At 40.1% G+C, this 25,152-nt stretch overlaps 1 protein-coding gene across 7 annotated transcripts in view; it reads right to left on the reverse strand.

The window, feature by feature from the left end:
- WDR89 (WD repeat domain 89) overlaps nt 1-25,152 on the reverse strand; it is a 53,450-nt gene that overhangs the window by 22,893 nt on the left and 5,405 nt on the right. For 2 of the 7 annotated variants that reach the window (XM_012181795.5, XM_042252594.2), the window contains exon 2: nt 11,993-12,057. The exons of 1 other annotated variant lie outside the window; for it this stretch is intronic. The gene's annotated coding sequence lies outside the window, so the exon portion shown is untranslated. Of the gene's footprint in view, nt 1-6,601; nt 6,698-11,932; nt 12,058-25,152 lie in introns of all 7 variants that reach the window. 4 more of the 7 variants (XM_004010711.6, XM_042252592.2, XM_012181797.5 and 1 more) reach the window with 3 other exon arrangements.

Below are 25,152 nucleotides of genomic sequence, written 5' to 3' on the forward strand. Positions count from 1 at the left end.
ATCATTAAATCCTTATTCAGTAATTCAGAAATAATTCTCGAATGACTGACATGACAGGCCTAAAACACAATGGATTTAGCAAAGAACACAGGCAAAGTCCCTGCTCTCAAAAGAGGGTGGTGAAGAGACAGATATATATAGATATATAGATGATTATAACAGAAACCATGCGTGCGTACTAAGGCACCTCAGTCATGTCCGACTCTGTGAGACTCTGTGAGACCCTGGGGACTATACCCTGCCAGGCTCCCCTGTCCATGGGATTTTCCAGGCAAGAATACTGGAGTGGGTTGCCATTTCCTCCTCCAGGGGATCTTCCCAACCTAGGTATGGAACCCGCATCTCTTATGTCTCCTGCATTGGCAGGTGGGTTCTCTACCACTAGCGCCCCCTGGGAAGTCCTAATGGAAACAGTGATAAATATTATAAAAAATAATGTGTAAGTCAAGACATGAGACAGGAAGTGCCTTTTATTTTAGATATTTTTTTTTTGATGTGGACAATTTTTGAAGTCTTTATTGAACTTGTTACAGTATTGCTTCTGCTTTACGTTTTGTTTTTTTGGCCACATGGCACATGGGATCTTAACTTCCTGACCAGGGATGGAACCTGAACCCTTTGCCTTAGAAGGTGAAGTCCTAATCCCTGGACTGTGAGGGGAGTCCCGGGAAGAGCCTTTTAGATTTGGTCATTAGAGGCAAGGCCTCTCTCATGAAGTGACATTTGAGCTGAGACCAGAATAAAATTCAGAAGCAAAGTATTGGACCATGTGAGCCAAGAGCCTCCTGGGCAAAGAAAAACAGCAGGTGCGCTGGAGCAGCTAAAGCTGCATCAGGGAAAGAAAGCGGTAAGGAATTATGGTTGAAGAGGTAGCTGGAGTCAGAGAAGAACTTTGCAGGCCATGGTGAGGACTTCAGCTTTTACTCTCAGGTAAGGAAGCAAGCCACTGCAGGTTGACAGCAGGTGAGAAACGTTTGTGACCGATTCCTTGGCTGGCTTAGCCTGGAGAACACACCTTTGGGTAAGAATGAGGCAGTGAAAAGCCTTGTTGCACAACTGTGGACAAGAGATACGAAAAACAGGGAGAAGTGGCTGGATTGTGGCTGTAATTATGAAAGAGGAATCAACAGAATTTTCTCATTAGACTTCAAGAGGAGTATGAGAAGAGTCAAAGATGGCTCTTAGGTTTCTGACCTCAGGGACAAGGCGGATAGTCCGTTGGCATGTTACTTTTAGGATAATTATAAGCATTTAAGATAATTAAAAGATGATTAATTAGATAATTAATCATCCAATTGTTTAAATAGTCTTTATAAACTGTGGAGCCTATGTGCTCGCTAAGTTGCTTTAGTAGTGTCGAACTCTTTGCGACCCTATGGACTGTAGCCCACCAGGCTCCTCTGTCCATGGGATTCTCCAGGCAAGAATACTGGAGCAGGTTGCCATGCCCTCCTCCAGGGGATCTTCCTGACCCAGGGAAATCTGCATCTCTTATGTTTCCTGCATTCGCAGGCATGTTCTTTAACACTGCGCCACCTGGGAAGCTCATAAATTGTGGTATTGATATATCAATATAATAGAATTATACACAGCAAAGAAACCAGAAAGCCACAAACCACCAGTACATGAAACAAGGTGGATGAACCTCAGAACTGTTTAATGATAGAAGCCTGGCACAACAGGGTGCTACAGGATTTCACTGATAGTAAGTTTAAGAACAGAAAAAACAAATCTGTAATGGTAGCAACTGGAATACTGCTTATCTTTTGGTGGGATCCAGACTGAGAAAGAGAGCAAGAGGACTTTTGAGTGGTGATTATACCCAGATGTGTACAAATTTGAAAAAACAAGCCATCATGGAGGAGAATGACCTTCGGCCTCCATCAAGATTCTCATTCTGAGTAAAAAGGAACAAGTCTACTGCTGGTGGAGGAAGGGTGAGGTGAGAAATCTCCTATCTGGCACAGCACAGCAGTGCCTGCCTAAAGTTATGAGTGGAGGAGGGACAATGAGGAAAGCCCTCCAGCATCCCAACACTGCAGGCTCAGTCCCTAAGTCGTGTCTGACTCTTTGCAACCCCATGGACTGTAGCCCACCAGGCTCCTCTGTCCATAGCATTTTTTAGGCAAGAATACTGGAGTGGATTGTCATACCCTCCTTCAGGGGATCTTTCTACCCTAGGGATTGAAGCTGCATGTCCCACCTTGGCAGGCAGATTCTTTACCACTGAGCCACCTGGGAAATCCCATAGACAGAGAAGCCTAGTAGGCTACAGTCAATGGGGTTGCAAAAGAGCTGGACAAGACTTAGCAACTAAACAACAACATACTAACTTACAACCCAACACTGCAGTGGCTTATTAATATCAGATAAAGGAGAGGTCTGAACAAGGACTATTAATCCATTTAAAATTATCATAAACCTAAATGTGAGGGCAAGAACTACAAAACTTCTAGGAAAGAAGTAGGGAAGTTATGACCCTGGGTTAGGTGAAGAATTCTTAGAATACAAAAGCACAAACTAGCAAAGAAAAGCTTGACTTAATTAAAATTTAAAACTTTTGTTTTCTGAAAATTGGTTAAGAAAATAAAATGTCAATCTAAAAGAAGTGAAGCTCAAGTTACCAGAAATCAAGTTTATTTGGGGACAGTAGAGAAACTGCAATTCGGGACACCAAGCTGTAGCAAATTACAGACAAGCCTGTTAAGGTTTAGGGTGGGTTGCTTTTATGAACAAAGTGTGCAAAAGGGGACAGTCCAGCTGGGAGATATGCAGAGAGTTCACTGGCTCAAGGATGGGAAGAAAGTTTGGGAGGATGCTCATTGGTCACAGGTTAAGTAAGCAAGTGTTAGTCGCTCAGTCATGCCCGACTCTTTGCGACCCCATGGACTGTAGCCCATCAGGCTCCTCTGTCCCTGAGATTTTCCAGGCAAGGATACTGGAGTGGGTTGCCATTTCCTTCTCCAGGGGATCTTCCCAACCCAGGGATCGAACCCGCATCTCCTGCACTGCAGGCAGATTCTTTACCTACTGAACTACAAGGGAAGGTCACAGGTTAAGCTTCAATAAATCTGTAAATCTGATAATCCTCTATACAGCTCTATACAGTCAGCAAAAACAAGACTGAGAGCTGACTGTGGCTCAGATCATGAACTCCTTATTGCAAAATTCAGACTTATATTGAAGAAAGTAGGGAAAACCACTAGACCATTCAGGTATGACCTAACTCAAATCTCTTAAGATCATACAGTGGAAGTGACAAACAGATTCAAGGGATTAGATCTGATAGACAGAGTGCCTGAAGAACTATGGATGGAGGTTCATGACACTACAGGAGGCAGTGATCCAGACCATTATCAAGGAAAAGAAATGCAAAAAGGCAAAATGGTTGTCTGAGGAGGCCTTACAAATAGCTGAGAGAAGAGAAGCTAAAGGCAAAGGAGAAAAGGAAAGATATACCCATCTGAATGCAGAGTTCCAAAGAATAGCAAAGAGAGATAAGAAAGCCTTCCTTAGTGATCAGTGCAAAGAAATACAGGAAAACAATAGAATGGGAAAGTCTAGAGATCTCTTCAAGAAAATTAGAGATACCAAGGGAACATTTCATGCAAAGATGGGCACAATAAAGGATAGAAATGGTCCTTTGGACAGAAATGGACCTAACAGAAGCAGAAGATACTAAGAAGAGGTGGCAACAACACACAGAAGAAATACAGAAAAATGATCTTCATGACCCAGATAATCATGATGATGTGATCACTCACCTAGAGCCAGACATCCTAGAATGCGAAGTCAAGTGGGCCTTAGGAAGCATCACTACAAACAAAGCTAGTGGGGATGATGGAATTCCAGTTGAGCTCTTTCAAATCCTAAAAGATGATGCTGTGAAAGTGCTGCACTCAATATGCCAGCATATTTGGAAAACTCAGCAGTGGCCACAGGACTGGAAAAGGTCAGTTTTCATTCCAATTCCAAAGAAAGGCAATGCCAAAAAATGTTCAAACTACCACACAATTGCACTCATCTCACACGCTAGCAAAGGAATGCTCAAAGTTCTCCAAGTCAGGCTTCAACAGTATGTGAACCGTGAACTTCCAGATGTTCAAGCTGGTTTTAGAAAAGGCAGAGGAACCAGAGATCAAATTGCCAACATCTGCTGGATCACTGAAAAAGCAAGAGAGTTCCAGAAAAACACCTATTTCTGCTTTATTGACTATGCCAAAGCCTTTGACTGTGTGGATCACAACAAACTGTGGAAAATTCTTTTAGTATATGTGCTGCTGAAGCGAGCACTGGAAAATTCTTAAAGAGATGAGAATACTAGACCACCTGACCTGCCTCCTGAGAAATGTGTATGCAGATTAAAAGCAGCAGTTAAAATTGGACACGGAACAACAGACTGGTTCCAAATAGGAAAAGGAGTAAGTCAAGGCTGTATACTGTCACCCTGCTTATTTAACTTATATGCAGAGTAGTACATCATGCAAAATGCTGGGCTGGATTAAGCATAAGCTGGAATCAAGATTGCTGGGGGAAACATCAATAACCTCAGATATACAGATGACACCATCCTAATGGCAGAAAGCAAAGAAGAACTAAAGAGCCTCTTGATGAAGGTAAAAGAGGAGAGTGAAAAAACTGGCTTAAAACTCAACATTCAGAAAACTAAGATCATGGCATCCGGTCCCATCACTTCATGGCAAATAGATACGGAAACAATGGAAACAGTGACAGACTTTATATTTTGGGCTCCAAGATCACTGCAGATGGTGATTGTAGCCATGAAATTAAAAGACGCTTGCTCCTTGGAAGAAAAGCTATGACCAACCTAAATAGCATATTAAAAAGCAGAGACATTACTTTGCCAACAAAGGTCCGTCTAGTCAAAGCTATAGTTTTTCACGTAGTCATGTATGGTTGTAAGAGTTGGACTATAAAGAAAGCTGAGCTCTGAAGAATTGATGCTTTTGAACTGTGGTGTTGGAGAAGACTCTTGAGAGTCCCTTGGACTGCCAGGAGATCCAACCAGTCAATCCTAAAGGAAATCAGTCCTAAATATTCACTGGAAGAACTGATGCTGAAGCTGAAACTCCAATACTTTGGCCACCTGATATGAAGAACTGACTCACTGGAAAAGACCCTGATACTGGGAAAGACTGAAAGCAGGAGGAGAAGGGGACGACAGAGGATGAGATGGTTGGATGGCATCACAGACTTGATGGACATGAGTTTGAGCAAACTCTGGGAGTTGGTGATGGAAAGGGAAGCCTGGCGTGTTGCAGTCCGTGGGGTCGCAGAGTCAGGACATGACTGAGTGACTGAACTGAACTGATAATTCTCTAAGTCAGGTATTTATGGGAAATTAGTCTCTCAGTCTTTAAGTTTTGCTTTTCTGAGGGCACATGCATTGGTCTCCATTTCATATCCTCTGGTTCCATTTTAGATTAAAATCCTTTTACTTTTTCCTCATTTGAGCAAGATCTTTCATAGAAAAGTATTGGTGATCAACCTTGGGTATTTGTTTAGTCTGAGATGCTGCTAGATGTTGGGCTGCGTATCCCTTGAAGCTGCAAAGAACCAACCTAGGATGCTCTGTCCCACAGAAGAGGGCATGACAAGTAGATTTTTTGCCTCATTTAAACATGGAGAATTTCAGTCACACTTCTCTAAGGGAGTCAATTTGGTTTCATGGTCAATTAAGCCTTAGGATAAGCCTTATGAACTTTATTTTGTACATATATCTGAGAGAAAGGCATTTGCCTATTGAAACAAGACAGTAGAAATTTCATTAGAAGGATTATACCCAGGGCTAGAAGTCCAATTATAGCTACTGACTAGAACAGACTTCTCAACCAGTTTCCCCAGCTACCTATACTTAATAGCTTGAAAATGTCTTAAGTCCTAGGGCTTGGCCTATTTCAGAAGAGATTGATACTGTCCATAATTTTTAGTTCATGCACTGTGCTTCCCTATTTGTTAACATAAAAATAGCATTCTTCCCAGAGCAAGGCACAGGTTCCTCCCTACTGTGCAGTAAGGTTTAGGGCTCTGTGGTTTTGTAAGACTACTTTTGCTAGGCTATCTATCTGGGTTTGCTGCTATTCAAAAGCTCTAAGAGAAGCAGTGAAGGTAGTTCCCATGACTATGGAGAGGTTTCAACTTGGTTTTTCACAGTCTATTACTCTAACCCAAGGGGGAAAAGACAGCCAAAGGCACACTCAAATCCTTTTCTAACTACTACAGGGTTATTAGAGGGCATCCATCCAAAATTATATCCATCCTAGTTTTTTTGTTTGTTTTCACATTGATTTTTTAGTTTTCACATTTTATTAAAATTAAACCCCTATGACAAAGATAATATGGCGTGTTAATTTTTTTGCATTGTGAATTACTCAAAGCTTTGCAGATTAAAACAATAAGCATTCATTATTTCACACATTTGCTGAGAGTAAAAGAGGGGCTTAAACGAGTTTTTCTGACCCAGGGTCTCACATGAAGCTACAGTCAAGATGGTAGCGAAGACTGTGGTCAGTGGAAGGCCTGACTGATGCTGGAGGACTTTCTTCCCCAGAATGCTTCCTCACTGTGGATGCTTCCTCACCTCTTTACTGGTTATTGGCAGGATGCCTAAATTCCAGATTAGATGGACCTCTTCACAGAACTGCTTGAGTGTCCTCAAGATGTGGCAACTGACTCCCTAGAAGATGTGATCCAAGGGAGAGACAGAGATAAAGCACACACATACATACACACAAAGCCACTATGCCTTTCACGATCTGGTCCTGAAAACCACACTGTCACTTTTGACACATTTTACTTGATAGATGAGAGTCACTAACTAAAGCCCACTTCAGGTAGGACAATTAGGTTCCACCTATTGAAAGGAAGAATATCTAAGAATTTATGGACATATTTTAAACCCACAACTGCTTTACAACTTTAACTGAACAAAAGGTTCACATGCTCCTTTAAGTTGTGAGGAGAAAGAACCCAAGTGGGTTCTTCCAGTGGAGGGGAGGGTTTTCCTGACTCTGGCGTCAGGAGTGAGGGAAACAACTCCACAGTGTCCCTTCCATTCAAGCGGGAATGTGGAATGCATATTCCTTCCACACAGAAAGAAATAACCAGTGTTTCTGAATAAAGGGCATAAGTGGGCCCTTTAGTCCAGGTATTTTTTTTTTCCTCTGATAAAAGAAGAGCTCTCATGACCCAAAACAGTCATTTACATATAACTCATGATAGTCAGCATGGTGGAAATGGCTATAAGAACATCTTAAATTTCTATATATTTGGAATAATGGGAGAGTTGGAGTGTTGTGGGTGAGGTTCTGACGGAGTTCTGGGGAATCTCCAGGGAGAAGGTACGTTCCCACCACTTACTAGATTTCATATCAACCAAATTACCACTGAATGGAAGGACATCTGCTGTCCATCCCCCAGTACCGTCATAATTTTTGTTATCCTACCACAGAGTTTTTACCAGTCCCATTAATGTTTTTGAAACACAAAGGAAGATTATGGGTAAGAGTCCAGACTTGAGTGAGGGGCATACCTTTCTGGATGGGGGGCAACCCAACGGAATGTTGTAATGTCTGGTGCCAATTTGCCAGAAGGAAGAATGTGTAACAGTTCAAAGGGACCAAAGGAAAATACTATATCTCTGCCAGAGAGACCTTGCCATCCTTCTAAGGATAATACCCAGGCTACCAGTTCAGGTTCATCACAAGTGTTATTAGCTCTGGCACAAGTCAAACTCTCAGTAGGGTTGGTAGAATCTGGGAGTTTTTCTAAGCAGAGAACCAAAGGATGTGCTAAAGCTAAATGTGGGGGCAGCAAGAAATCCAGAGAAAGGACCATTAGAACTTTAAGCAACAAGAAACAGGCCTGATCTGGTTATCTCAGGAAGGCTGCCTATTTGTGATGTCATTCGCTTCAGTCATTAGAAAATTTTACTTTTGAATCATCAGTTAGGTTGCAGATCCACTTTTTATAGAAGAGACGCACGAATTTAGGAGTCCACCCCTCGGAGCTTAGTAACACAGGCATTAGTCAGCAACACCTGTGAGGGGCCCTTCGGACAAAGTTGGAAGGAAACTTTATAGAGATGCCTTTTCCAATAGACCAGGCTGCAAATGTGGTATTTGACATCTTTGTCTCCTGGGAGCATGCCATAGAAAGATGATTTTTCCAAAGCATTATTATTCTCAGTGGATTTAATTACACCTTTGCAAAACTGAAGTATGTCCCCTATTTATTATTTGTAGGTCAAAGGAAGCAGGGACTGACCTGTAATTATTTCAAAGGGTAAGAGCTTATGAATCTTGTAAGTCATCTTACATCTTTCTTCTTTCTTCTTACATCTTACATCTTTCTTGTAAGTCATCATGAGGGGTCAAGAGGTGATCCATCAAAGTCAAAGAGACATAGGGAATTTCATCATTGCAAGAGGGAAGAAGGAGAGCAGGGTTGAGACTGTTAGAGTGAATAAGAGTGACACAAGGGGAGGTAAGTAAGAGGATTTCATAGGTGGTAAGATGGCTCGCTGAAAGATGTTGAGTGTGGCATGAAATTTAAGAGAGGCTCAACAGGCTAAGGTACAAAGATGATTAAAGAGGATCCTATAACGATTTCTTCAGTAGCCTTTGCTAAAGGAATGGAAGCAGGCATAGCTCTCAGGCCTGGGAGGGGGGGAGGTATCCTCAGGTCACTGCATCTAATTGTTGGCTGCGCAACCTAGAGGTTGGTGATAGCCGCATGGTTTTAGGTAAGTAATCTGAGGGTATTCCCTTCTTTCTCATATACAAAAAGGGAAAAGGGTAGCTGACAATTTAGGTGTCCAAGGGCAGGTAGACTTATTAAGCTTTCCTTCAAGATCTTAAAGGCCAAGCTATCTTGATCATCCCAAACTATGGGGTCAGGCTGGTGTTCTTTAGCAGGGTATACAGGGGCTGAACCAACAAAAAGAAATTTGGGATCCAATTATGCCAATGGCCAGCTAGCCCAAGAAAACCTCACAATTAACATTTGTTTTTGGGAGTTCCCTGGTGGCCTCGTGGTTAGGATTCTGGGCTTTCCCTGCCAAGGTTCAGATTCAGCCCCTGGTCGGGGAACTGATATCCCACAAACTGCATGGCATGGCCAAAAAACCAAAACCAAGAAACATTTGCTTTTATGGTTTGAAAAGTTTAAAATGTCTTGAAGCCTATCAGCATCTAGGTATAACACCTGTTTTGAGATTAAATGTCCTCAAGATTGGACCTGAGTTTGGACAAATTGTAATTTCTCCTTCAAGACTGTGTGTCCCTTAAGGGCTGAGATTTTCAGCAAATTGCAAGAAGTATTAGGAGGGCAAACAAAAAAGAAGCTCATCCAAATGTAGTAGTAAGGTGGAGCCCCTAGAGAATTTTATGTCATTTAAATTAGCCTGTCAAAACTGTGAGAAGTAAGAAGGCCTCATTAGAGCCTTGAGGCATGACTGTCCAGACGTACCGTTGTCCTTCTCAGGTAAAGGCAAAGAGACACTGACTATCCCTTTCAACAGGGATACTAAAAACTCACTGCCTAAACTGATTAAAATATAAAAGGTGCTTCCAGCATGGATGGATACTAATAGCACGCAGGGATTAGAAAACACGGGATGGCAGAGAATTACAATGCTATTTATTGCCCTGTGGTCTTGCACAAGTCTCCATTCTCAGCCACTGGTGGTTTTGTTTTGTTTTTTTTTTTAACAGGCAGAATAAGGGTATTATTAACACAAGGATAGTACAAAGGATAGTAAGTGCCTGGGCCTTATGGTCCTCTATAATTTGCCTTATGACCTGTAAGCTTCCTTATTCATGGGGTATTTGTTTATTCTTAGGAGAGGTTTTGCAGGGTCCACCTGGATCATAATGGGAGGGGCACTATGAATTATGCCTTCAGTTAAGGATTTTACCCAAAGATCAGGGAATTCCAGGTTTAATAGAGCAGACGAGCACAAAGTTTGGACTGCCGTGGTTTGTAGAGTGCAAATAATGGCAGTGGGGGTTGAATTTTCCTGAGTGTTGAACTTAATCTCAAGAGATACTTCCACCTTTTTTTTTTTTTCTCACTTCCACCTTTTGATAGGAAAAAATGGCAGCATTGTGTTTCTCCAGAAAATCTCATCCCAATAAATGTTTGGGACTCAAATCACTGAGAAGAAGCAGACATTTGCCTTACAAAAGGTCCAGACCAAAAAATATGGGCTGAGAAGTAGGGACACATTGCAGTTTACATTGCAGTTTACTTAAGACTCCCACTATTTGAACGTATATACTACTCCAGGGAAGGGACTGTTCAATTGCAGTGGGATGGAGCACTGACAGGAGCAGCCCCTGTGTCAGTTAGCACTGTAAGGAATTTGTCCCTGGTCTGGAGAGTAGTTTTCCCTAGTCTATTTAATGGCAGAACAGGAACAGTCCCCGTGTGTCCTTGAAGCCCCACCATCTTCCTGGATTTGGCCATGGTTCTGAGGTTGTAACTATTTGGAGTTCAATTTGTAGCAATCCTTTCTCCTGGTCAGGTTTTCTACAATGACACATTCTTGTAGGATGGATTTGCTTTGGAGTTTCCATCTATTGGTGCTGTAGATTCAAAATCTTAGTTATCATTTTTTTTTTTTTTCTTTCTGGAGTCATCTTATATGGTGTGAGCTAATTTATTAGCTAGATTGACAAGGTCAGGGGTGAACACTCTCTCCTCTTTGATACAGGTTCTTTTGACAAACAAAGATAAGTCCTTATGTAGGCCATTTATACATATGGAATTAAAAGCTACCTGAGAGGACTCAACAGCTATAGAGTCCAGAATTTCCTTTGGAAATGGTTTGGAGTTTGTTGTAATGGTCATGGAAGGATTCAGCAGGCTTTTGGATGCATGCCTGACTTTAATTCCAGTCCACAGGTTTTGGGAAGGCTCCAGGGATGGCTTTGTGTAGCCGTTTGGCTCTGTCATGAGGTTAACCATATAAAAGGACTAATGGTTGGTTTAACTTAAACCCTAGAAATTGTTCAGGGTTTCCCCAAGCTGCAGTTTTAATCTACTGTGGGGCTTGACCTTCTCCAACAAGCAAGTAGACTAATTAACAGTGATTAGAGAGATGAGGTTGGTGGGTTTGGGTTATAGCCTTGAATTCTTCAGCAAATATATTGGGATCTTCAGTTACTGAGGGGAAATCCTTTATTACAGCCCTTATGTTGCCCTTTGTCCATGGGGTGTAGGAAATCTAGGGCAGTTTTTAGTAGGATCCTCAGAAGGTCTAATTTTGAAAAAGAAGGTCTTAATGGGTTCTGTTTGGTAAGGAAAGTAAATTCAGAGAAGAGACTCAGGAAGGGTAAAGGGAGATATGGAGGAGGCAGAACAGTGGGGTTAGAAAGAACCTTAGTTAGCCCTGAGGAAGAGACCTGGGATTTTTTAAATCCATCTTTGGTTGTTTATTTGCTTCAGTTAATTTAGAAATAATAAGGAGGCAATTTTAGAATCATGAACATTTAGTAGCCTCTAGATACCAATTAAAATAACTATCCTACTCAGATTGCTTAATATTGTAGCCATGGTCTTCTAACTAGTTCAAAGAAAACAAGTCTGCAGTGATCAAAGTTTCCACATAATGGCCACTGGAGTTCTGTGTCATCCTTAGTAAAATTGGTCTATTTAGTCAAACATGCACATGAGGAAAGACCATAAATTTTTTTAACATAAAACCAGCTAGGATCCCTCAAGGCGGTGGTTGTGGGGGAATATTTTAGTACATTCAGTACTAAATGTACCTTTAGCACATTCAGATGACTAGATACAATCATCAGAAACAAGAGTACTTACCAGAAGGGCAATCTGTCTCTACCTAGATCCTAAATAAAATAGGAGAGCTCAAACAAAAGAAGGCAGCTTGAGCTCTGAGGAGACTTACCAAAGTTAGAATGGCTCACAGAAGCTAACAGTGCAAAGGACTCAAGTACAGGAAACTCACTTGATTCCAGAGGTTCAAGTGGTTGGTGCCTTCAGATCCCACTTATGACACCATGTAAGGTCAACCTAAAAGAAAAGAGGTAAGCTGAGGCAAACTCAAGACACCAAATATGTGTGTATGTTAGTCGCTCAGTCATCTCTGATTCTTTGTGATCCCATGGATTGTAGCCTGCCAGGCTCCCCTGTTCATGGAATTCTCCAGGCCAGAACACGAGTGGATTGCCATTCCCTTCTACACGAGATACCAAAAATCCAGTTCATTCTGGAGTAGCAGAGATATTTGGAGAAGGCAATGGCAACCCACTCCAGTGTTCTTGCCTGGAGAATCCCAGGGACGGGGGAGCCTGGTGGGCTGCCGTCTATGGGGTCGTACAGAGTCGGACATGACTGAAGCGACTTAGCAGCAGCAGCAGCGGAGATACTGTAATTCAGGACACACAGCTGCAGTGAGCTATAGGTCAGTCCACTGAAGAAGGTTAAGAATGGGTTGCATTCATGGGCAAGAGTGTGAAAGGGGAGAGCCCAATTAGGGGCCATGCAGTTAACTGGCTCAAAGATGGGGAGCAATTCATTGGTCAGAGGTTAAGTTTCAATCTTTTATAAATCAGGCATTTATGGAAAATCAGTCTCTTAGTCTTCAAGTTTAGCTGTTCTGAGAGCTAAAGTGTGACATTCTCCACTTCATATCCTTTGCTAAGTCACTTCAGTTGTGTCCGACTCTGTGTGACCCCATAGATGGCAGCCCACCAGGCTCCCCCGTCCCTGGGATTCTCCAGGCAAGAACACTGGAGTGGGTTGCCATTTCCTTCTCCAATGCATGAAAGTGAAAAGTGAAAGGGAAGTTGCTCAGTCATGTCCGACTCTTCGCGACCTCATGGACTGCAGCCTACCAGGCTCCTCCATCCATGGGATTTTCCAGGCAAGAGTACTGAAGTGGGGTGCCATTGCCTTCTCCATCCTTTAGTTTCATTTTAGATTAAAACCTTTTATAGTTTTTATCCACGTCAAGCTGGAGGGACATGTGGGGGTAGGCAAAGGAGGATGTACAGCAGACATTTGGATACATTAGCTTACAACTCAGGAGGAAAGTATAGAATTGGATCACTGACCTATAGGAAGTAGGCAGTAGTTAAAAACTAGGGAAGCGGATGAACCTCCTGAAGGGGAATTATACAGAATGATATACAACAGCAGGTCAAGAATGGAACCCTGAAACACCAGTTAAAAGAAATGGGCAGAGGAAAAATAAAAACTCTAAAGGAGACAAAGAAAAAAGAAACAGACGAACCCCAAAAAAGTAGCCAAATGAGTATTAACTGATCATTGATATCTAGGATCTTGAATCAGTGTCTTCACAAGCATTGCTTTATTTAGTCCTACCAATCAGTAACTCTAAAAAACAATCTTTTTATTACTGCCCTTTAGGTGAGGAAACTGAGACTTAGAGAAATAGATACTGTACAACAGTTAAGAGGATGAGTACACTGCCAGACTGTCAAGGTTCAAATTTTGGCTTCACTAGCTATGTGTTTCAGCTTCTATTCTTTAAACAGGGATTAACAGTTCCAACCTAATAGGGTTGTTATAAGACAACCTATTAGGGTTGTTATAAGATACAAATTAACTACTACATATTAAGTGATCAAAATGATGGCTGGCCCATAAGACTATAAGTGTCAACATAGAAAATTTCAAAGAAATGCAAGTGTCAAATGATAAACTTGCAGAATAACTTATTAGATTTTACACACATATATAAACACACACACACACACACATACCTATGCTATTAACAATGTGTTTGTGCTAAGTCACTTCAGTTATGTCTGACTCTGTGACCCAATGGACCATACATAGCCTGCCAGGTTCCTCTGTCTGTGGGATTCTACAGGCAAGAATACTGGAGTGGGTTGCCATGCCCTCCCCTCCAGGGGATCTTCCAGACCCAGGGATTGAACCTGTGTCTCTCGTCTCCTGCATTGGCATTACCACTAGCAGCACCTGGGAAGCCCATGATTAACCATGACAACTGACATCAAATTGAATATACACACTGTAGGAAGAACACCTTAACATTCTTTTAATTTCCACTGTTAATCAGTACTTAAAATAAGATTAAGCCAGAATGAGGCTTCCTGATACTGGAGAGCTTATAATCATGTCACCATATCTTTCATTCAAAAGGCTATATTTTATAAATATTTATAAATTGATAAAGACATCTTTTACATTTCAAAGTCTAGGTGAATAGCCAAAAGGGATCTGTTGAAATAGAAATCAAAAGAGTGGTAAAAACCCTTAAACATAAATATTTATAGTTTTATGTTTGTGTAAAGATTCAATAGGACAGACCAGTGTTCTTAATCACTCTGTGCCATATCACAGGAAGATAAGAACGTAGTTAAGTTCTAAACTCATTTCCTTTTCTCTGAACATAGTGAAAGATCCTGATATCAGAGAAATAACCAACAAAAGGCCTAATTCTTGAACCATCCTGCAAAAGCCGGATATTAAGAGAAAAAAAAAATTCCACACTTACTATATAGATCTGATGTGAAGGATAAAAAGGACTGAAAATAAAGTACTGTCAATTTAAACTTTACTAAACATGAAAACATTTAGCTTGGACTTAAACTATCAAATTCTTTTTTAATACTTGCTTACTTTGCTCTTGGCACCAATGACTAGCACCATTAAGCAACAGGTGCACAAAGAAAGCAGAATTGAAAGGGACACATGAACCCCAATGTTCACTGTCGCACTGTTTACAATAGCTAGGACATAGAAGCAGCCTAGATGTCCATCAGTACATGAATGGATAAGAAGTTGTGGTACATATACACAATGGAATACTACTCAGCTATAAAAAAAAGAATGCATTTGAGTCAGTTCTAAAGAGGTAGATGAAACTGGAGCCTATTATACAGAGTGAAGTAAGTCAGAAAGGGAAATACCAATATAGTATATTAATGCATATATATGGAATTTAGAAAGACAATAATGATGACCCTATATGCAAGACAGCAAAAGAGACGCAAATGTAAAGAGCAGACTTTTGGACTATGTGGGAGATGACTTGAGAGAATAGCGTTGAAACATGTATATTACCATATTTAAAATAGATGACCAGTGCAGGTTCAATGCGTGAAGCAGGGTACTCAAAGTCGGTGTTCTGGGAGAACCCAGAGGGATGGGGTGGGAAGGGAGGCAGGAGAGGGGTTCAGGATGGGGGGGGACACATGCACACCTGTGGCTGATTCATGTTGATGTATGGCAAAACCCATCACAATATTGCAAAGTAATTAGCCGTCAATTAAAATAAAGTAATTTATTAGGGAAAAAAAGCAACAGCTGCAAAAATTAGAGAATGACAAAAAACATCATTTAGGACTTAACTACAAAGTCTCTAAACAGAAGAAATTTAAACTGTTCCCAGGACAACTAAGACTTTCTTAGTTGTTCTTTTCCTCTCTTCCCCAGGCAATAATAAATTACTATCTCTATGTGAATTCCTAGCTTTTATCCTCAACGCTGATCTCTCTTCAAAATTCTAATCCTGTTTTTCTAATGTCTGCCTAGACCTCTACCCCTGAAAAGTGAAAGTGAAAGTGAAGTTGCTCAGTCGTGTCTGACTCTGCAACCCCGTGGACTGTAGCCCATCAGGCGAACATGCTGCTAAAACTTGAAATTAAATATACTGAAAAATGTAACTCAAACATATATTCTTCATCTCTGTTAACTGCACAGTCTTCTCAGTCACCAAGACTCAAAATCTCAGAATAACCTTTGACTAAAGGGAGGCCAAGGACAAGATTCCACCAGCTAATAAAGCCTACCTTGAAAATCGCCCTTCACATCCACCTCCTCACTGTTTGTCTTGCCACTGTCTTCCTGTTTTCCATTACCTCTCGTCTGCAACTATAATAACTTCCTCCGTGCCTGATACAGAGCACGACAGGAAACACTTGATTCAACAGCTAACTGACTCCTGAACAAAGATGGCAAGAATGGGAAAATTTCTTACTTCTCACAGGAGAAACAGCATGTAAGCATTTTATTCTTAGATGCCAACTTCATCTTGTAAAAAATATTGACATTCAGTATATCAGAAATAAAAGCAAATATATAATCTCACGAACATTTCTTAAGTTCATAAAACTAAATAACTTTCATAAAGTATGACATACATTCTATTGTTGTTTCACATGGGCTGCAGACATTTGAACATGTGAATTACACAGTGTATTTTATAGCAAGCCGAGACTCAACAACATTTTAATAGGCAAAATATTTTCTCCACAATATAGCTGCTAAAAGAGTTACTACTCTTCCCAAGAATCCTACATTATTTTGAGTTACCTAGATAATACCCATTCTTTAAGATCTAGCTAAAAGTTCACCAGTACTACAAAATCCTTCTTAACTCAACCTAAAGTGTTTCTACTTACTCTGAATGCCAAAATATCAACTGTTACTCATTTAGCAATCACATACTAAATATACTAAAATGTTATTTACCCCTAGTTGTATGTGTTATATATTTATATTTGCTTCTTTCCCCAGTATAAAGTATAAATTTCTTAAGACAGGAACTACATTTTTCAGTCCTCTAATATCAATCTTTTATCAGCTGGAGACTAACTCTACAGCATGCCTCAGGAAATCCTACTTCCCATGAGAGGTGTGTAAAAACACAAGCACATACGAAACACACTCAAGAGAGGCAGACAAGGTCGCAAAGATAAGGAACTACCCACAGATGTAAAACAATGATAGCCAAAGACGGGAAACACACACACACAGACCAACCTTTAGAAGCAGCTATCCCCTTTCTAGAGAAATTAAATAGTAATAATCTTATCAATAATGATTAAACAACAACAACAACAACCCATAACCACAGTTTTGAGGTCAATTCACTTGACCTCCTAGAAAGCACCATGAAAGCACAACTGAAGAATGGGCTAGGATTTAGGAACAACACCCTATATGTAGAAAGTATTTAGCAAACAAACACCTGATGATTTGAATGTAATTTAATAACTAGTCCTACACACCCAAATTTGGAGCAAAAATGTTCAAAATGCAACTCTTCCTTCACGAAACATGTTACAGGATCAAAAAAATTCAAAATTCCAGTGTAGAGCACTAAATACTACTTGGTTTGCTCATATGATATAAACATGTTTTTGATGCCAAAAAAATACATCCAAATTATAATCTTTCAAAATTTTAAAAAATAAACCGATGATTCACAAATTGCATCCTTCCTATTTTTAGAATGGCTCAGGGTATTTGTGTGATTTTCAAGCTCCTTTCTTAGTTCCTAAGAAATAACTTCAGTTCGACTTTATAATTGCAGGGCAGGGTGGGGGAGGGTAAGTTTAGAAAGAATAAAATAGCTCTGCAAAAATAATTCAGTGCTACATGAAATACCAATTAACGATAGGCTAATGAAGTCAAATGTTTTAAAATAAACTAACTATGAAAAATTCCGTTTCGATATCTATTCTCCTTTCTTGAAAACAGATGCCTGTCATGCATGCCGCAGGACTGACGGATTCATGGAGAAAGAGAAGCAGTCTGACAGAGTTAGAACCAAGATAAAAATATTCTAACAAGCAGCCAAGAGTTGGAAACACAATGAAAAATGAAGGAACATGTCTCTTGGATGTACCTAGTCATTATGTGTGAGCAAAAAGGTGTTAACCGTAGAAAAGGAGACACTCTTTTCATGGGAAAACATCTGCACTAGAAGTGAGGGCCCTTACTTTTTTCTTTTTGCATGTGACCCTCAGTAAATCACAGATTCGGTCTGAATCTTAGTTTCCTTACATTTCTACTTACTGTGTTTCCCAATTTTTCTTTATACATCAGTGACAATAACAGTAACTAAGGATAGACTGAACCGATGCTATAATCCAGGCACTGTTCTAAATGCCTTATATGAGTATCTCATTTACCCTCCCAGACAACCCTACAATGTAGATACACTTACTTTCCCTATTTTATAATTAGGAAGTAAAGCTTGAAAGGGTAGGTGACATGCCAAAGGTCACTCAGCTCACAAATGTAGAACAGGGATTGGAACTCAAATCTGGCTTCAGAGTCCACAGTCTTAAATACTTCCTTATACTACCTCTCAAATGATATAAAGAACATATTTCACCAAGCATTTTAAAATGGCCATTCAGGATTTCCCTGGTAGTCCAGTGGCTAAGACTCTGTGCTCCCAATGCAGGGGCCCAGATTTGATCCCTGGTCAGGGAACTGGATCCCACATGCTGCAACTAAAAGATTTTGTATGCTGCAATGAAGACTCAGCGTAGCCAAATTAAAAATAAATAGTTTAATATAAACTGGTGCTATTATAATTCTTACTGGCACTAACAAAAATGAATTCATACAACCAAATGACATACAGTTAAAATATTTAAAGCATATATATGTGGAAAGTCTTCATACTAAGGAAGTTTTTAAAAAGATGGTGGCAATATCAATGATGTGAAATCCAGTGCCAATTTTAGATGCCTAGCTGTGCAAATTTCCAAGTATTTATAGGCTTCAAGAAAGATTTAAAATAATGTCAGGTATAAGATATAATTTAAAATATAAGCCATCATCTAGAGCTTCTTCTCTTCTTGCTATTATTTCACATTAATACTTGATGAATGATATATGAATAAAATCCTCAAGGAAGGAATTTACTTAATAGTGTGTGTCAGCCAATATAGTATACTAATGCATATATATGGAATTTAGAAAGATGGTAACGATAACCCTATATGCAAGACAGCAAAAGAGACACAGATGTATAGGACAGTCTTTTGGACTCTGTGGGAGAAGGTGAGCGTGGGATGATTTGAGAGAATAGCCTTGAAACATGTATATTATCATATGTGAAACAGATCGCCAGTCCAGGTTCAATGCATGAGACAGGGTGCTCAGGGCTGGTGCACTGGGATGACCCTGAGGGATGGGATGGGGAGGGACGTGGGAGGGGGGTTCAAGATGGGGAACACATGTATATCCATGGCTGATTCATGTCAATGTATGGCAAAACCACTACAATATTGTAATTAGCCTCTAATTAAACTAAGTAAATTAAAAAAAATAGTGTGTGTCAGGCACTGTTTCAAGCACTTCACAAATATTTACTCATTTAACTCTCCTAACAGCCTACAAAGTAGTTATAATTGGAGCCAGTATTCAATTAGGTAGTTTGGTTTAAGAATCTGTGCTCTTAACCTCACTAGCTCTGTTGAAATTTAAGAAATGGTGTTATTTGCAGATGACATGATACTATATGTAAACAACCCTAACGATGCCACCAGAAAACTAGAGCTAATCAATGAATACAGTAAAGTCACAAGATATAAATATAATACACAGAAATCCTTTGCATTCCTATACACTAACAATGAAAAATCAGAAAGAGAAATTAAGGAAACAATCCCATTCACCAGTGCAACAGAAAGAATACTTAGGAATAAACCTACCCAAAGAGACAAAAGACATGTATGCAGAAAACTATAAGACAGTGTTGAAAGAAATAAAAGATGACACAAACAGATGGAGAGATATACCATGTTCTTGGACTGGAAGAATCAATATTGTCAAAATGACTATACTACTCAAATCAACCTACAGATTCAATACAATCCTTGTCAAACTACCAAAGGAATTTTTCACAGAACTAGAACAAACAATTTCACAGTTTGTACGTAAACACAAAACACCCCAGAGAGCCAAAGCAATCTTGAGAAAGAAAAATGGGGCTGGAGGACTCAAACTTCCTGACTTCAGACTATATTACAAAGCTATAGTCATCAAGACAGTACGGTACTGGGACAAAAACAGAAACATAGACCCAAATATAGACCAATGGAACAAGATAGAAAGCCCAGAGATAACCCACACACCTATGGGAACCCTGTCTTTGACAAAGGAGGCAAGAAAATACAATGGAGAAAAGATAGCCTCTTCAGTAAGTGGTCCTAGGAAAACTGGACAACTACATGGAAAAGAATGAAACTACAACACTTCCGAACACCATACACAAAAATAAACTCAAAATGGATTAGACGTAGATGTAAAACCAGAAACAATAAAGCTCTTAGAGAAAAACATAGGCAGTACACTCTGACATAAATCACAGCAAGATCCTCTTTGCCTCACCTTCTACAACAATTCTGCTTTATTGACTATGCCAAAGCCTTTGACTGTGTGGATCACAATAAACTGTGGAAAATTCTGAAAGAGATGGGAATACAGACCACCTGACCTGTCTCTTGTGAAACCAGTATGCAGGTCAGGAAGCAACAGTTAGAACTTGACATGGAACAACAGACTGGTTCCAAACAGGAAAAGGAGTATGTCAATGCTGTATATCGTCACCCTGCTTATTTAACTTAAATGCAGAGTACATCATGAGAAACACTGGGTTGGAAGAAGCATAAGCTGTAATCAAGACTGCCAGGAGAAATATCAATAGCCTCAGTTATGCAGATGACACCACCCTTATGGCAGAAAGTGAAGAAGAACTAAAGAGCCTCTTGATGAAAGTGAAAGAGGAGAGTGAAAAAGTTGGCTTAAAGTTCAACATTCAGAAAACTAAGATCTTGACATCCAGTCCCATCTCTTCATGGCAAATAGATGGAGAAACAGTGGCTGACTTTATTTTTCTGGGCTCCAAAATCATTGCAGATGGTGATGGCTGCTGCTGCAGTTGCTGCTAAGTCTCTTCAGTTGTGTCCGACTCTGTGCGACCCCATAGACGGTAGCCCACCAGACTCCCCCATCCCTGGGATTCTCCAGGCAAGAACACTGGAGTGGGTTGCTATTTCCTTCTCCAATGCATGAAAATGAAAAGTGAAAGTGAAGTCATTCAGTTGTGTCTGACTCTTAGCGACCCCATGGACTGAAGCCTACCAGGCTCCTCTGTCCATGGGATTTTCCAGGCAAGAGTACTGGAGTGGGGTGTCATCACCTTCAGGCAGATGGTGATTGCATCCATGAAATTAAAAGATGCTTACTCCTTGGAAGGAAGGTTATGACCAATCTAGACAGCATATTAAAAAGCAGAGACATTACTTTGTCAACAAAGATCTGTCTAGTCAAGGCTATGGTTTTTCCAGTGGTCATGTATGGATGTGAGAAATGGATTATTAAGAAAGCTGAGCGCTGAAGAATGGATGCTTTTGAACTGTGGTGTTGGAGAAGACTCTTGAGAGTCCCTTGGACTGCAAGGAGATCCAAACAGTCCATCCTAAAGGAGATCAGCCCTGTGTGTTCATTGGAGGGACTGATGGTGAAGCTGAAACTCCAACACTTTGGCCACCTGATGCAAAGCGCTGACTCATTTGAAAAGACCCTAATGCTGGGAAAGACTGAGGGCAGGAGGAGAACGGGATGACAGAGGATGAGAAGGTTGGATGGCATCACCAACTCAATGGACATGGGTTTGGGTGAACTCCGGGAGTTGGGGATGGACAGGGAAGCCTGGCATGCTGAGGTTCATGAGGTCGCAAAGAGTCGGATACAACTGAGGGATTGAACTGAACTGAATTACAATAATGGAAATAAAAAATAAAGAAATGAAACCTAACCAAACTTGAAAGCATTTGCACAGCAAAGGAAACAATAAACAAAATTAAAAGACAACCTTCAGAATGGGAGAAAATAATTGCGAGTGAAACAACTGACAAAGGATTAATCTCCAAAATACATAAGCAGCTCATACAGCTCAATATCAGAAAAATTAACAGCCCAATCAAAACATGAGCAGAAGACCTAAACAGACATTTCTCCAAAGAGACATACAGATGGCCAAAAAAACATGAAAAGATGCTCAACATCACTATTCAGTTCAGTTCAGTTGCTCAGTCGTGTCCGACTCTTTGTGACCCCATGAATCGCAGCATGCCAGGCCTCCCTGTTCATCACCAACTCCCAGAGTTTACTCAAACTCATATCCATCGAGTTGGTGATGCCATCCAACCATCTCATCCTCTGTTGTCCCCTTCTCCTCCTGCCCCCAATCCCTCCCTGCATCAGAGTCTTTTCCAATGAGTCGACTCTTCGCACGAGGTGGCCAAAGTACTGGAATTTCAGCTTTAGCATCAGTCCTTCCAGTGAACGCCCAGGACTGATCTCCTTTAGAATGGACTGGTTGGATCTCCTTGCGGTCCAAGGGACTCTCAAGAGTCTTCATGAGCAGAAGACCTAAACAGACATTTCTCCAAAGAGACATACAGATGGCCAATAAAACATGAAAAGATGCTCAACATCACTATTAGAGAAATGCAAATCAAAACTACAATGAGGTATCACCTCACACCAGTCAGAATGACCATCATCAAAAAATCTACAAAGAATAAATGCTGGAGAAGATGTGGAGAAAAGGAAACTCTCTTGCACTGTTGGCAGGAATGTAGATCGATACAGTCACTATGCAGAACAGTATGGAGAGTCCTTAAAAAACTAGGAACAGAACTACACATGTGCATACGTGCTCAGTCGTGTCCAATGCTATGCCACCCCATCAACTGCAGCCCACCAGCCCCCTCTGTCCATGGAATTTTCCAGGAAAGAATACTGGAGTAGGTTCTCACTTCCTTCTCTAGGGGATCTTTCCTGCCCAGGAAAAGAGTCTCTTGAGTCTCCTGCACTGAAGGTGGATTCTTTAACTGCATCACCTGAGAAGCCCCAAACTACCATATGACCCACTGATCCCACTACTGGGCATACACCCTGAGAAAATCATAATTGAAAAACATACATGTACCCCAACGCTCATGGCAGCACTATTTACAATAGCTAGGACATGGAAGCAAACTAGATGTTCATCAAAGGGTGAATGGATAAAGAAGTTGTGGTACATATATAAATGGAATATTACTCAGCCATAAAAAGGAACACATGTGAGTCAGTTCTAGTGAGGTAGATGAACCTAGAGCTTGTTATACAGAGTAAAGTAAGTCAGAAAGAGAAAAAAAATATTGTATATTAACTCATATACATAGAATCTACAAAAATGGTATTGATGAACCTATTTGCAGTGAAGGAACGGTGATGCAGATGTAGAGAGTGGACTTGTGGACACAGTGTGGGAAGGAGAGGGTGGAATGAATGGAGAATGTTAACATCAACATACACAGAGGACCATATGTGAAAGATAGCTGGTGAGAAGCTGCTATGTAATACAGGGAGCCCAGCCTGCTGCTCAGTGATGACCTACAGAGGTGGGATGGGGGTGGGCAGGAGGGAGGCTCAAGGAGGAGGTGATATATATGTATAGTTATGGCTATATTGCATTGTTGTACGGCAACACAACATTGTAAAGCAATTTTCCTCCAATTAAACAATAATAAAAAAGAAATAGTGACACTCTTTTTTAAAGAAGCCAATAAGAAGTAATAATGATCAGAATGAACGTCCACAGAGAGAATGGCACCATCACTTACCTCAGTATATATACCAATACAAAGGACCATGTAAAAGAAATATATTAACTGATATGAGAAACTAATCTACTACCAGAGAAACAATTTTAACTATAATGGCACAGAGGTTGCTCTTAGTTTTCCCACGAAATTCTACTGTTAGCAAAACAATGAAATTTGGAGACAAATATTAACTAACACTAATATTAACTTAAAAGACTTGACAGACAGCATTTTTATTGTATTTTGGTCCAGTCAACTTATGAAACAGCAAAATTTCAAAAATCACATGAACTAGTGGAGTTCCCAATAGAATCAGTGTTATATTTGAACTCTTTCAAGGCACTACCGATACTTAATATAACCTATTCTATGAAAGAACCACATTTTTCTAAGGACTACAGTATTTGTCATTTCATCTACTTCTCAAAACCCTGAAATAGGACAAATACTATTATCCTTATTTTAATAAGTAAACGGAAGCTCAGAGAAGTTAAACAGTTAACATGGTCTAGATAGATCTGACTCCAAGTGCTTCTTTTATCACATTTTGCTGCCAAAATTTTAAGCTTTATACTTTTCAAGTTGCTTTATAGCCAAGAAAAGTTGGAAAATGTACAGTAGAAAACATAATGAAGTTTTATGGTCTATTTGCTAAAAATCTCATTATTGTATGATGTACAAGTTATCTAACTGAAATGATGAACTAGTTAATTCAGCTAAAATAAACTTGGAACCCAAGAAAAATCTGCATTTAAAGCTAAGCGAGGATTTCCTTGGTGACCTAGTGGTTAAGACTCTACACTTCTAATGCAGGGGAACTAAGATCTCATATACTGCGTGGCATGGCCACAAAATAAAAAATAAAATAAAGCCAAATAAATCCAATTTTAAATGCATAAATGTGAAATAATGTAACTCTACAATAATACTATCTTCTAGGATTAAAAAAAAATAACACTTCTATCACTCATCTCAATCACTTAAATGTTAGCTTCCCAGAGATCAGTTTCAAAGACAGTTTCAAAAATATTCATTCCTCTATATTTATTTCATATGAATTACTATAGGGCAAAGAAACAGAAGACTAGTGAACCAAAGAGAAACATTTAGTAAGTGAAATATGTTGCATGTGTGCTAAGTTGCATCATTCATTTCTGACTCTGTGCGACCCTACGGACAGCAGCCCACCGGGCTCCTCTGTCCACGGGATTCTCTAGGCAAGAATACTGGAGTGGGCTGCCATTTCCTTCTCCCAAGTGAAATACCTTAGGTTTGGATTTTTTTTTTTAATTCAAACTACTGGGAGATTAAAAAAAAAAAAAGTTAAAATTACCAAGAAAATACCCAATAAACTGTACCTTAAGTGTAAAAAAATATATTAGAGTCTAAGACTGTGTACTATACCCTCACAGTCCTAAGTTAGGAAGCAGACCACTCACACTGGACTTGCGAAGAAGGTAGCCTAAAACTAATTTTGTAATCAGTAGCATGACATGCATTTTAAGGAATAAAAGCATGGAAGAAGATGAAAAATAATTTTTTGGAATAAGTTATTTGTGGAAAACTACTGCAGAATTTTTTCTTCATGCCTACTTTTATGAGAGTAGCTCAGACCTTGATCTGGTACCCTGCTAACTGTTGATACAAGAGCCATCCCTAGAAAGGTCCAAGAGACTGTGGCTGGATACCTGCTCAAACAGAACGAGGATAAATG

This window comes from Ovis aries, chromosome 7, assembly GCF_016772045.2.
Source record: "Ovis aries strain OAR_USU_Benz2616 breed Rambouillet chromosome 7, ARS-UI_Ramb_v3.0, whole genome shotgun sequence".
Lineage (NCBI taxonomy): Eukaryota > Metazoa > Chordata > Mammalia > Artiodactyla > Bovidae > Ovis > Ovis aries.